The 15,392-nt window shown below is 40.7% G+C and overlaps 1 pseudogene; it reads right to left on the bottom strand.

The window, feature by feature from the left end:
• Positions 1-1,261: 1,261 nt before the first annotated feature.
• LOC106990381 (eukaryotic translation initiation factor 3 subunit E-like) lies at positions 1,262-2,348 on the bottom strand (annotated as a pseudogene).
• Positions 2,349-15,392: the final 13,044 nt, after the last annotated feature.

Genomic DNA, 15,392 nt, shown 5'->3' with positions numbered 1-15,392 from the left:
CACATTCTTGCTGTGTACCTGGGTATTAGAGGGTGGGCAGGTATCTGTGGGAAGGAACTCATTTCAGACCTTAAGCTAGTTCCCATCCCCTTTAATACCAGACAAACAAACTGAAAAGGAGCTGCCCTGTGCTCAGGTGTACTGCATGCTAATCCTGTACTCCTTGGGAGAAGAGAAGCAGTAGCAAATGTTTACTACAAGTCTTTTCCTGGCAGATAGAGAGCTGAGTCAGACACAGTCGACTGAGATTGTGAAAAGGTAGACAGGCAGCTTAACAGAGGGTGGTGCAGGTTTCTTGTTACTTAGCCTTTCCCAGGAGCTGGGGAGCAGGATGCTCGCACCACAGTGAGAGTGGATATTTAGAAAGAGTAGGAGGTGTCCTGGTGAAGGGGAAATATGCCAGTTTGGAAATCCAAGGTCTTGAAGTTGTTGAAAAAGCTATTGAAATGAAGACAGCAAATACAATGGGGTGTGGTTTAGTAGAAACAGGCACTAGCCTTGAACTTAGGAAACTGTACCTTTGAACTTCAGTGTTGGAACAAACTTTGAAAATCATGCAAATGGAAAACATTTTGAAATGTTAATTAATATGAATTTGTTGCCAGAATTTTGCTTCATTCCTTATTTCTTCCTACATTCAATCAGCTAAGCATTCTCCATCACTGCCGTGGAGATGATGTGACAGAAGAAAACCGAGAAAGCAAAGGGAGTTGGTTGCTGGTTTGGAGTTTAGACAACCCACACATTAGGCCTCAGCTATAGATGCATGAGATTTTGAAAGAATATATGATATGGTGATGATATAAATGATAAGAGAAAGTTTACCTTGAAGACAAAAGATGGGTTCCAAAGGCTGAAAACAAAAGATAAGAGAGACGTGGAAGACAGTTGGACAAAGAATGAGAAGAAATAGCTGGAGAGACCTTAAGAACACCACTGAGTCAACATCCAAAAATGACCAGTGACCATCTGAGCAGGACCATGTGTAACCAGGGCCCAGGAATAGAAGTTACAGCCTTCAGACATGAAGTCTTGCATGCTGCCAGTACTGAGTAGCTATGATGAGGTCCTTCCTTTGGCAGAAGTTAGCATCTAGCACACTGATAACCAAGCACAAGTGAAAGCCACTGATACCCTGGCCCATAAGTTTGTTCGATCCCCATCCAGCATATCCTAGAATTGTCAAGTATTTTTTTAAAATGAAACAATTGTATTCAAATTCTCCAAAATTTATACTCAGTATGTTGTTTTCAACCTGCTTCACTTTTATAAAATGGTCGCATTGTTTCACTTTTCGTTTATAGTTTTCTTTTATACTTTTTCTGTACAGTCTTCAATAGCAGCCAGAGTCCTGAATTGCTCAGTTAGAAGCCCCTGTTTAAATTTCTTCTCAATATCCATGGCCAACCACTGTCTTCTAAGTGAAATACTTTTGGTCTTTTGAATCCCTGATAGGGTGAGACTGCATTGTTACCCATAGTTCAGAATCAGTCTTAGCATCCAGTTTTGCATTTCTAACCAAATTTACAACCCACCTCTCAGTTTCTTCTGGAGTTACATTCAGTTTACCTGCCAGCATGTTAATGGTGGTACACTGATGGATACAGTGTATTTTGAGAAAAAAAACTTGAAATATAGAGTTCAGCATTTTCAATGAAATCGTCAAGACAAGTCACCAAGAAGAAACCATTCACTAGCACTGACTCATATTTCCTCAGCTTTTTCTGAGCCCTACCAAAGTCAAAGTTAATATATAAATATTATACAAACTCTGTAACTGGGTTTTTATATGGGTAGGACTCCTGTTAAATACTTCTGACCAGATCTTTTATGAATAGTACCTGCCAGCGTTTTTGAACGTCTTTGTTTGCATGACTACTGGTGAAGAATCCACCTGCAACGCGGGAGACCTGGGTTCAATGCCTGGGTTGGGAAGATCCTCTGGAAAAGGGAAAGGCTACCCACTCCAGTATTCTGGCCTGGAGAATTCCATAGGCTATACAGTCCAGGGGGTCGCAAAGAGTCGGACACAACTGAGTGACTTTCACTTTCACTATGGTCAAAAAGCAGAGACTATGTAGACACATTGCGTAAAGCACGTTAAGATACTGTGGCTCACGAAGGAAGAGATCAACAATGCTATTATACTCTTTGGGGGTGATTGAAGAAAACAGAGACCAGTGAATGAGCCGCGTCTGCTACTGAAGAGACAGAAGTGGCAAATTCACAGACTTATTATCTATGATCTCTTTTAGCCACATAAGGTCTTACATGGCTGCATCCCAATTCCGCATGAAGACTTCGGAGGCCGGTTTTCCCCAGGGTGGTCTCAAAGTATTTCTATCCATTGTGGGAACCAACACTCTAAAGAAGTAAAAATATTCTGCTGCTCCAGAGTAATTTCCACATTTATACTGGAACTCTGCATACCAGCAGAGTGGATCTAAATATAGAATTGTCAAGTCTACATCAGCCTCCTTGGACACTTGTATACCAAAGAAATAGATACTTAGAGGGGTTGGTAGTTTAGAAGAAAAACTCCCCCAATACATGAACTTTCCAGGTGGGAATGAAGAAAGTCTCCAGGGATTTCTCCTGTAGCTGAAAGTCCAAAAAATAGTTTACCCTCGATGATTTTCAGAATAATGATCCCCAGTGATACCTGTATTCTAATCCTTGTAATCTGTGAATATGTTGCTTTATATAGCAAAGGAGACTTTGTAGATGTAATTGAGTTTAGAATTTTAAGACAGAAAGATAACCGTGGAATATCCTGGAGGATTCAATGTAATTATAAGGGTCCCTATAATAAGGAGGTAGGAGTGTCAGAGTCAGAAAGGGGGCTATGTCAATGGAAGGGGAAGTTGGAGTGAGCCAGGGCTGTGAACCAAAGAACGTGGGTATTCTCTACAACCTAAAGGCAAAGAAATGCATTTTCTCCTAGAACCTCCAGAGGGAAGCATCTTGTTAATAACACAGAATCTTGAGTCTTTCTCTAGATCTACGAAATCAGATTATCTGAATTTGAGCCCAGACTTATCTAATTTTTAACACTATTCAGGCTATGCTATATAGTCAGTCTATACTAGCCCATGCACAGCAGGTTGAAAACCACTGGATCTAAACTGACAGATCAGCCTCTGAGACCACTGTCACATTTATAAATGTTAATGTCCTTTACCACATAAACACCAAGTGGTCACTCAGCTTCATAAAAACACTTAAAGGGATTATGATGTCATCACCTCTTGAATAATACAGCTTCCATTTATTTAATATATCCTTAAGACAATCAATATGCTAATATTTTATGCATTATCTCATTTAATCTTAGAGCAACCTTCTAAAACAAGTATTGATGATATAAGTTGTGCATTCTAAGTTGCTCGGGTTGTGTCTGATTCTTTGTGACCCTATGGACTGTAGCCCACCAGGTTCCTCTGTCCATAGGATTCTCCAAGCAAGAATACTGGAATGGGTTGCCGTGCCCTTCTCCAGGGGATCTTCCCAACCCAGGATTGAACGCTCGTCTCTTGATTCTCCTGCGTTGGCTGGTGGGTTCTTTACCACTAGCACCACCTGGGAAGCCAACACTAAAAACGATCTAGGAAAGTTAGCTGTAACAACATGGAAAGGGTAAAAGTATGGTTAACATGTAACTGGAATTGCTGTTTTTGATGCAGCTGGGGAGGAGGAGACAGGATCTCAAACCAAGGTACCGATGTAAGGCTTCCCTTCCATATCATCTCTCCTCCTACAGGTGTTCAGAAGGCCTCCTGTCATCTCAGAAACACCTTAGAATATATCTGGTAAAAAAAAAAAAAAAAAAGTTGTTTCCATACAGGGACAGTAGAATAGAGCTGAGCAAAGTTTTGGTCCCAAAGAGCTGTAATTCTCAGAGGACACTGACTAGCACTTTGCTAGCGTTTCATTAGGCAGCCTTTACAAAATGTGAAGAGGACCGTATGGCATCAATGACTTATGACAGTGGTTCAAATGCCTAACATGATCCCATGATGTGCATTAATGATCCGACTCGCATCTTGTGATAGAAGATGTCTCCCTATTGAGAGTTGATGGGCCTTAGCGCCAATTCCACAGCACCCCCTCTCATTCCCTTGGGTACTGTGAGCCCCAGACAGGCTAGGCTTCACCAGTCTCCTCTCTCAACACCGTCTTGCTGCCACATCTTAACTTCTAGCCCAGGGATTTTCATTTGCTATTAGGAGGCAGTGCTATGTGACTCCTACTCTATTTCCAAACCGACTGTTTCAGCATATACTTTGTATTCTACTTCCTTCCAGACATTCTGGCCTTTGCTTCTAAAAGCCAAATTCAAAATCCTTTTTCTCAAAGTACTCTTGCAGCCTTGAGTTTCTAAACCCTGACAGTATAAACTGGCAGTGGATGTATGAGGTTCAAAGGCATGTAGAAGAGGGGAAAAAAAGAGGGCTCTATATACAATGTTTCAATATACTATTCTTCTCCATAACCATAATTCCCAGGGTCAAGCAGGCAATAAGAGGTGAAGCCAGGAACTCTACCCATCTCTCTCTAATGCCAAAGTCTAACATCTAGTTATTCATTGGACATCTCTAACTATTGAACTCAAGCCTAAATGCCAGCAAATTCTACCCATAGGTCCTAGATGTGGGCTTACAAGACAGTTACAAGTTCCTCCTTTCCCAGGACAATCATTAAGATACCTGAAGATAATTACTTGGGCATCTGAGTCATCGCTGAGCTAAGTTACCACCAGGTTCCTTCTACTCTTCTTTACACACATGGGGTTTCTTATTTTTTGTCGTCCTGGACCTACTTTTGAATGTGTACAATTTCTTCATGTGTCCCTCTTGACTTGTGACTTTCCTAAATAAGTTGTGTCATCACAACTAGGGGAGTCCAAAGTCAACTACAGACACTTTCCTGATCTTGTTCATGACACCATATTCCTAAACCGAAGGATAAGTGTACCTTGCAGTATGTGTGCAGATTTCTACTTCATCTGTCTGCCAGATATTTACAAGCTCAGGGAAGACATCTGGGATTAATTTAGGGTGTGCCGCAACTTGCTAGAGCCCAAAGAGCACTCACATGACCAGGGCAAGCGGAAGTTGATAAGGCAAGGAAAAAGGCTTGTGAATGTATAACACAGCAGTAGATTTAGTGATAAAGAGAATGTGAAGTCAGCACAGGGGAGCCCCTACTTCAGAAACCTCAAGTTGGAGGACAGCAAAAGATAGGGTGGGCATGTTTGCAAAATGATACAGTGAAAGGGGCAGGAGTTTGTAGCTGATCTGACAATAACTTTCTTTGGGACCTTGAACAATCATTTAACACTCTGAATTTTATTCTTCCCATATGTAAAATAATACAGGTAAACTAGAGTGGTTTCTAAAAATATGTGATTATGCACTTCAATCAGAAAAACATTTCTGCAGATGCATGTGGAAATTATGTCTATTTTATTTATTTATAAAAATGTCTATTTCATCATAGGGACCAGATGCAAAAGTAGGAAGTCAAGAGACATGTGGAGAAACAGGCAAGTTTGGCCTTAGAGTGAAATAATGAAGCAGGGCCAAGTTTACCAAAGTTTCTTCGCAAAATTTGCGAAGAGAACACACTGATCACAGTAAACACCCTCTTGCAACAACACAAATGATGACTCCACACATGGACATCACCAGATGGTCAACACCAAAATCAGACTGATTATATTCTTTGCAGCCAAAGATGGAGAAGCTCTATACAGTCAGCAAAAACAAGACTGGGAGCTGACTGTGGCTCAGATCATGGACTCCTTATTGCCAAATTCAGATTTAGATTGAACAAAGTAAGAAAAAGCACTGGGCCATTCAGGTATGACCTAAATCAAATCCCTTACAGTTATACAGTGAAAGTGGGGGAAAAAAAAATCAAGAGATTATATCTGATAGAGACTGCCTAGATGGAGGTTCATAACATTGTACAGGAAGCAGTGATAGAAAAACATCCCCAAGAAAAAGTAATGCAAAAAGGCAAAATGCTTGTTTGAGGAGGCCTTACAAATAGCTGTGAAAAGAAGAGAAGTGAAAGGCAAAGGAGAAAAGGAAAGATATACCCATCTGAATGCAGAGTTCCAAAGAATAGCAAGGAGAGATAAGAAAGCCTTCCTCAGCAATCAATGCAAAGAAATAGAGGAAAACAATAGAATGAGAAAGACTAGAGACCTCTTCAAGAAAATTAGAGATACCAAGGAAACATTTTATGCACAGATGGACACAATAAAGGACAGAAATGGTATGGACCTAAGAGAAGCAGAAGATATTAAGAAGAGGTGGCAAGAATACACAGAAGAACTACACAAAAAAGATCTTTAAGACCCAGATAACCACGACAGTGTGATCACTCACCTAAGCCAGATATCCTGGAGTGTGAAGTCACGTGGGCCTTAGGAAACATCACTATGAACAAAGCTAGTGGAGCTGATAAAATTCCAGCTGAGCTATTTCAGATCCTAAGAGATGATTCTGTTAAAGTGCTACACTTAATATCCCAGCATATTTGGAAAACTCAACAAAGGCCACAGGACTAGAAAAGGGTTCATTCCAAACCCAAAGAAAGGCAATGCCAAAGAATATTCAAACTACCACACAATTGCATTCATCTCACAGGCTAGCAAAGTAATGCTCAAAACTCACCAAGAGGCTTCAACAGTAGCTCAGCTGGTAAAGAATGTGCCTGCAATGTAGGAAACCTGGGTTCAATCCCTGAGCTGGGAAGATCCTCTGGAGAAGGGAAAGGCTACCCACTCTAGTATTCTAGCCTGGAGAATTTCATGGACAGAAAAGCCTGGTAGGCTGCAGTCCTTGGGGTCACAAAGAGTAGGACATAACTGAGCAACTTTCACTTTCACTTTATTTCAGACTTCAACAGTAAGTGAACTGAGAACTTCCAGATGTTCAAGCTGGATTTAGAAAAGGCAGAGGGACCAGAGATCAAATTGTCAACATCCATTAGATCATAGAAAAAAACAAGAGAATTCCAGAAAAACGTCTACTTCTGCTTCTTTGACTACACTAAAGCCTTTGACTGTGTGGATTACAACAAACTGAACAGTTCTTAAAGAGATGGGAATACAAGCCCACCTTACATGCCTCCTGAGAAACCTGTATGCAGGTCAAGAAGCAACAATTAGAACTGGACATGGAACAATGAACTGGTTTCAGACTGGGAAAGGAGTACCACAAGGCTGTACATTGTCACTCTGCTATTTAACTTATATGCAGAGTACATCATGTGAAATGCCGGGCAAGATGAAACACAAGCTGGGCACAAGATTGCGGGGACAAATATCAATAACCTCGATGACACCACCCTTAAGGCAGAAAGCGAAGAGGAACAAAAGAGCTTCTTGAAGGTCAAAGAGGAGAGTGAAAAAGCTAGCTTAAAACTCACCATTCAAAAGACTAAGATCATGGCATCCGATCCCATTACTTCATGGCAAATAGACGGATAAACAATGGAAACAGTGACAAGCTTTCTTTTCTTTTTTCTTTTAAAGTTTTTTATTTTTTAAATTTTAAAATCTTTAATTCTTACATGCATTCCCAAACATGAAAAGCTTTATTTTCTTGGGCTCCAAAATCATTGCGGATGGTGACTGCAGCCACAAAATTAAAAGACGCTTTTGCTCCTTGGAAGAAAAGCTATGACAAACCTAGATAGCATGTTAAAAAGCAAAGACATTACTTTGCCAACAAAGGTCTTATAGTCAAAGCTATGGTTTTTTCATTAGTCGTATATGGATATGAGAGTTGGGCCATAAAGAAGGCTGAGTACCAAAGAACTGATGCTTCTGAACTGTGATGTTGAATAAGACTCTGAGAGTCCCTTGGACTGCAAGGAGATCAAACTAGTCAATCCTAAAGGAAATCAACCCTGAATATTCATTGTAAGGATTGATGATAAAGCTGAAGCTCCAATACTTTGGCCACCTGATATGAAGAGACGACTCATTAGAAAAGACCCTGATGCTGAGGAAGAATTAAAGCAGGAGAAGGGGATGACAGAGGGTGAGATGGCTGGATGGCATCACCGATGAGTCTGAGCAAGCTCCAGGAGACAGTGAAGGACAGGGAAGCCTGGCATGCTGCAGTCCCTGGAGTTGCAGAGTCAGACAGGACTGAGCAACTGAACAACAACAAAAAGCCTGCTTTTGTTGTTGTTTAGTCACTAAATTGTGTCCGACTTTTTTGCAGCTCACCAGGCTCCTCTGTCCATGGGATTTCCTAGGCAAGAATACTGGAGTGGGTTGCCATTTCCTTCTCTAGGGGATCTTCCCAACCCAGGAATCAACCCACATCTCCTGCATTAACAGGTGTATTCTTTACTGCTGAGCCAGCCAGGAAGCCCAAAGAATATTCAATCTGAATATACTACATATTGTATAAAGCATACCACAAAAAGTTTCTAAATAATTAGAGTTTTAAAATAGCAGTCAAATTTTTAATATATTTTCCTTTGTCCCAGTGAGCCATTATTAGCATCTAGAATAGGAATTAGTGTACATTTTTCTATAAAGGACCAAATAGTAAACAGCATCCTATCTCTACTTCAAGAACAGTTCTGCTTATATTTTGTTTACTTTTTCAAAATGGACAAGATTGCACTTATCAAAGTGTCCCTGGAAGGAAGAAATGGGGGGGGGCAGGGGGAGGGAAGTAGGAAGGAAGAAAAGTATCATGTGTTTTTCTAGCAAATGAAATTCTATTACATTCATCTAAAATGGTACTAAATCATCAGCAATACTGGGACTATACCTCAGTTAACCATAAAATCTAAACATTTGATATTATGCTGTATTTTCATTCTTTCTCTTAAGATTTTCCTGTTTTGTTGTTAAGAATCTTTTACTGAAAATGGAAATTGCATTAAAGGAACGAGACCATGACTGTTCTACACTTGGGCCTAAAGAACCAGAAGCAAGGTCCTTTAGCGCCCTCTTGTGTCTATTATTAGTGATAACAGCAAACCCGCTAAGTATTGTTGCTATTCAGTCCTCAGTCTCAATCCCATGGACTGTAGCCCACCAAGCTCCTCCATCCATGGGATTCTCCAGGCAAGAATACTGGAGTGGGTTGCCATTTCCTTTTCCAGGGGATCTTCCTTACCCAGGGATCAAATCTGTATCTCCTGCATTAGCAAGTGGATTCTTTACTGGTGAGCCCCCAGGGAAGCCCCTGCTAATTATTAGGGCTATCTAACAAAGTCTAAGGCATCAGCCTAAGGTATACAACTTTTATGTATCAAAAATGTAAAAAAATTAATAAACTAACACCTCAATTGGGCTTCCCTGGTAGCCCAACTGGTAAAGAATCTGCTTAAAATGCAGGAGACCCCGGTTTGATTCCTGGATTGGGAAGAGCTACTGGAGAAGGGGTAGGCTACCCACTCCAGTATTCTTGGGTTTCTCTGGTGGCTCAGCTGGTAAAGAATCCACTTGTAATGCAGGAGACCTGGGTTCAATCCCTGGGTTGGAAAGATCCCCTAGAGAAGGGAAAGGCTACCCACTCCAGTATTCTGGCCTGGATAATTCCATTTGCTGTACAGTCCATGAGGTCACAAAGAGTTGACATGACTGAGTGAGTTTCACTTTCACTTTCACAACCTCAATTAAATGGAGTATGGTTTTTCCAGTAGTCATGTATGGATGTGAGAGTTGGACCATAAAGAAAGCTGAGCACCAAAGAATCGATGCTTTTGAACTGTGGTATTGGAGAAGACTCTTGAGAGTCCCTTGGACTGCAAGGAAATCAAACCAGTCAATCCTAAAGGAAATCAGTCCTGAATATTCATTGGAAGGATTGATGCTAAAGCTGAAGTTCCAATATTTTGGCCACTTGATGAGAATAACTGACTCATTGGAAAAAACCCTGATGCTGGGAAAGATTGAAGGCAGGAGAAGGGGACGACAGAGGATGAGATGGTTGGATGGCATCACCGACTTGATGGGCATGAGTTTGAGCAAACGCTGGGAGTTGGTGATGGACAGGGAATCCTGGCGAGCTGCAGTCCATGGGATTACAAAGAGTTGGACATGACAGCGACTGGACTGGACTGGAATGAACTGACCTGGGAGACCAGAAGGTGGAGCTCTCATGCCCTGCAACAATAGCAGAGCCTAACAGAGACGAAAGATTCCTCTTCTTTCCCAGCGACAACTCAGTCAATGAAAATCCAGGGACTCTGTTTAACCCCTCCCAACCTCCTTTCCCCCTCTGTGAAAGAATTCCCCTCTCCTTGCTGTCTGGGGACTTGCATGTGGCTTGCTGGTCACGGATGCAGACCCCAGATTGCAGTTCTCATCCCCCATAAACCCATTTTTTTGCTGGAGAAATAGCTAGCAATCTATTTTAGGTCAACATTTTGGTGGCACGTACAGGAATTTAGACAAGACCTCCAATAACTCCAGGGCTGGTGAGAAACAAGTACAGTACCCATACTGAGCCTACCATTACTCATGGCTTTTCTCCCTGATCCCAGAGTTTAGAGGATGTCTCCTTAGATCAAAGCTTCCCCCTGCTTTTTGCATTTTGAAGTTCTCTAGGACTGCAGCCATGAAATTAAAAGACGCTTACTCCTTGGAAGAAAAGTTATGACCAAGCTAGACAGCATATTCAAAAGCAGAGACATTGCTTTGCCAACAAAGGTCCATCTAGCCAAGGCTATGGTTTTTCCTGTGGTCGTGTATGGATGTGAGTTGGACTGTTAAGAAAGCTGAGCACCGAAGAATTGATGCTTTTGAACTGTGTTGTTGGAGAAGACTCTTGAGAGTCCCTTGGATTGCAAGGAGATCCAACCGGTCCATTCTGAAGGAGATCAGCCCTGGGATTTCTTTGGAAGGAATGATGCTGAAGCTGAAACTCCAGTACTTTGGCCACCTCATGCGAAGAGCTGACTCACTGGGAAAGACCCTGATATTGGGAAGGATTGGGGGCAGGAGGAGAAGGGGACGACAGAGGATGAGATGGCTGGATGGCATCCCTGACTCGATGGACGTGAGTTTGAGTGAACTCCGGGAGTTGGTGATGGACAGGGAGGCCTGGCGTGCTGCAATTCATGGGGTCGCAAGGAGTCAGACAGGACTGAGCGGCTGAGCTGAGCTGAGGTTCTTTCAGGTCCATTTTCAGGTTTTATCTCTTCTAGGTAAGGCCCTCTTCTATAGACCTCTTCTAGTGGTCATGGCGTTTTGATCTGATTTGAAACCAGATTGTTCCAGTTGGACTGGTTTGGCCTTTGAGCCATTTTTTTTTTTTTGTTTTGTTTTGTTTTTTTGGAACAAGGGCTATTCTATGGGGACTGAGCTGAGAAGCCTTGAGCTAGGTCCCTCTAGGACCAGACTGTTACTCAGAAAAGGTTAGTATTCGGCCTACATGTTGTGAGAGATATTTGAACTGTTTGAGCTCTAAGCTGTTTAGATGTTTTGAAAATTATTCTGTTGCCCTAGAGAAAAACTTCTGAGAATCAGACCCCAGTTGTCTAAGTATTTTGAAGGCACTCTCCCTTCAGGGATTTGAGCTGATTTTATGTTTAAAAACCATAGTCTTTCCTCATACATGTTTCTAACTAAATGGATCAACCTAACCAAAGGCAATTTAGAATATCAATGACCATTAAGAGGAACTTTTAAAATACCCAAACTTACTTTTCTTTTTTTTTTTTTCAGTATATTTATTTGGCTGTGCTTGGTCTTATTTACAGCACACAGAATTTTCAATCTTCATGTGGCATGTGGGATCCAGTGCCCTGACCAGGGATCAGAACCCAGATCCCTTACACTGAGGGTGCAGAGTGTTAGCCACTGGACCACTAGGGAAACTCCCAAACTTAATTTTCTTAAAACTAAATTGGACTACCATAGCTCTAAAAATTCTCAAACTAAATAGAATGTCTATTTCGATGTGTATATTTTGAGGATTCCAACATTATCAGGAGCCTAAAATTGCCTCTCTCTGCAAAAGATTTTAAAATTAACTGATGCAAAGAAAGGATTAAAGAAAGGGAAAATGGAGCCAAAAGCTACCGGCGCTTCCTCCTCGGCTCCTTCACCCCTGGTTCCACCTCCAGTGCCATCGGCTCTGTCCGCCTCCACCCCTTGTGCCGAGCCCTGCCTTCTTTCTGAGGGTGTGTCCCATCCTCCTCCTTTCCTTCTACACCGCCTACACCTATATACCCTCAGTTCCCCCATACTAATTCTCTCACTAAACTTCCCTATTTCTCAGCAACATGCCTCACTCCCTTTTCCATTAAACTTGTCAGAATATATTGCTTTAAAATTAAGCTTTCTGAGAGATCTGAATAGACCTTTCCCCAAAGAAGACACACAGATGGCCAATAGGCACATGAAAAGATGTTGAGCATCACTAGTTATTAGAGAAGTATACAAAGGTACAATGAGATATCACCTCACACTGGTCAGAATGGCTTTCGTCAAAAAATCCACAAACAAATGCTGGAGAAGGTGTGGAGAGAAGGGAATACCCCTGTACTGTTCATGAGAATGTAAATTGGAATAGCCACTATGGAGAACAGCATGGAGGTTTCTTAAAAAATAAAAATAGAGCTACCATGTGATCCCGCAATCCCATCCCTGGACATATATCTGGAGAAAACCATGATCTAAAAGGATACGTGCACCCCATGTTCACTGCAGCACTGTTAGAATAGCCAAGAGATGGAAGCAACCTAAGTGTCCATCAACAGATGGATAAAGAAGATATGTTACATATATATAATGAAATACTACTCAGCCATTAAAAAGAATGAAATAATGTCATTTGTAGTAACGTGGATGGACCTAGACAGTGTCACACTGAATGAAGTAAGTCAGACAGAGAAGGAGAAATATCAAATGACATCCCTCATATGTGCAATCTGAAAAGAAATGATACAAATGAACTTACAAAACAGAAAGAGACTCACAAAGTTAGAAAAGAAACTTATGGTTCTGGGAGGAAGGGATAGTTAGGGACTTTGGGAAGGTCATGTATACACTGTCATATTTAAAATAGATAACCAACAATGACCTGTTGTATTGCACATGGAACTCAGCTCAATGTTATGTGGCAACCTGGATGGGAGAGGAATTTGTGAGAGGATGGATACATGTATATGTATGACTGAGTTTCCTCACTGTTCACCTGAAACTACCATAGCATTGTTAATTGACTATAGCCCAATACAAAATTAAAAAGTTTTTAAAAAATTAAACTTTCTGAGAATCCAGAGGCTAACCCTTCATTTCTCGTATTCCCTGCTGCTGCTGCTAAGTCACTTCAGTCATGCCCTAGACTGAATCTAAACTATGAGCCACAGTCAAAGATTTTCCCAAAGTAACTGAAGATTCTCCCAGATTTGCAGAGGAATTTGCACAATCATTCAAACCTATCAACCTGGTATTTCTGCCTTATGTCAGCTAGTTCATATGCTTGTCAATGAAGGCCAGCCCAGCACTGGATGAAACTGGGAACATTCTGAAAGGTCTCTAAGATGACAGCTGGGAGACCAGACCAGTAGCTTATTATAAGATTAGGCTCAGGCAATAACTGGATGATTTTACCCAGTAACTTTTAGGGTTTTTCCAAAAGTCTATTGATTGAAACAAAGTTGATGTTGCACGTAAAAGTCTGATTCATCTTCTTGTGACTATTACAATCAACTTCAGATTATTTTTAAAGAAAAAATTTGGTGTTCCTTCAGATGTCGATTCCATCTAGCTAGGTAGCTTTTAACATTGTGTTAAAATGGATTATTATGGGATGAACCAGGACCTTACCCTGCTGGGAAAAACAACCAGGATGGAATGAGAAATTATATTCATTCCAGATTTAATGAATCTGCAAATCAGCTCTCTCGTATGGAGAATGAGTCACCTCAAAGGAAGACAGCTAAAATTCTCTCTTTTTTAAAGGGTTTTTAAAATTGAAATATAGCTCATTTATAAGATTGTGTCAGTTTCTTGTGTAAAGTTATTAGGTTATACATAAATACTTTTTTACTATAGGTTATTAGAAAATATTAAACATAGTTCCCCATTCTAAACAGTTGGACTTTGTTTATCTATTTTATATAGTGTAGTTTATATCTGTTAATTCCAAACTCCTAATTTATCCACCTCGTTTCCCCTTTGGTAATTGTAAATTTGTTCTCTATGTCTGCGGGTCTGCTCCTGTTTTGTAATAAGTCATTAGTATCATAATTTGGATTCCACTTATCATAATATGGATAAGTGATACCATATGGTACTCCCCTTTCTCTGACTTCACATAATATGATAATCTCTAAGTTCATCCTTGTTGCTGCAAATGGCATTGTCTCATTTTTTATGGCTGAGTAGTATCCATATATATATTATATAAGAATATATACACACACACATACCACATTTTATGCATTTATCAGTACAGATACAATTCTTAATCTTTAATTTCAGCATTTTTACCTATGGCTACTTCAGCTCAGCAGGTTGAATTATATGTTCTTAGTTCAGAAGATTCCCTGAAGAAGGAAAAGGCAACTGCTTCCAGTATTCTTGCCTGGGAAATCCCATGGACAGAGGACTGTAGCTTGGCAAGCTACAGTCCCTGGAGTTGTGAAAGAGTCAGACACAATTTAGCAACTAAGAAACAACATAGGCTTTCACTTTAATTAAGGGCAAAACTATCAATATTTTAGATAGTACATATGCTTTTGGAGCAGCTCATGGTTTTTGAATATTGTGGAAACACTATATCTTCCTAATTTTCAACAGAAATAAAATTTTAAATGGCCTTGATGTTCAAGAATTATTAGACACAATATTTTAACCTGCTGCTTTTGCCATTATGAAGATTCCAAGGTGTTCTAAACTTGAGTCTCTGGAAGCTAAAGGAAATCACTTAGTTGATGTTTCTGCAAAGAATGCTGCCCTTAAAGGGACCAACAGCAGCCAAACCTCTGCTTGGTACAAACACTATTTTCCCTAGATGATAACTTAGAAAAAATGGTTAGAGAAGCCCAAAAGTTGACCTCAGGAAAGAAATAACCAAGACTGAAAGTCAACAACTTTTGGTTTGATAAAAAGAAAAAGCTCTGGTTTGGACCTAATGACGATTCAGTCCTGCTGGAGACTGAAATTACCACTTCTCCCCACTCTACATGCATTAAACCATTGGTCTACTGACAATATAATAGCATTTGTGAATCAGCATTGGTAGGGAAACTGAACAAAGCTGTGAAAGTGCCTTCCTCACTTGTTCCACTTGTCCAAAATACAGCCCAAGGAAGCGTGTTGGTGCTACTTGTTGTCATGCTAACCTGCCTAATGGACCTTTCATGGTCCGGCAAATGGATTTCATATGCCTTCCCCC

Source organism: Ovis aries, chromosome 5 (genome assembly GCF_016772045.2).
Source record: "Ovis aries strain OAR_USU_Benz2616 breed Rambouillet chromosome 5, ARS-UI_Ramb_v3.0, whole genome shotgun sequence".
Classification (NCBI taxonomy): Eukaryota; Metazoa; Chordata; class Mammalia; order Artiodactyla; family Bovidae; genus Ovis; species Ovis aries.
This window is presented reverse-complemented; position numbering and strand designations above follow the sequence as displayed.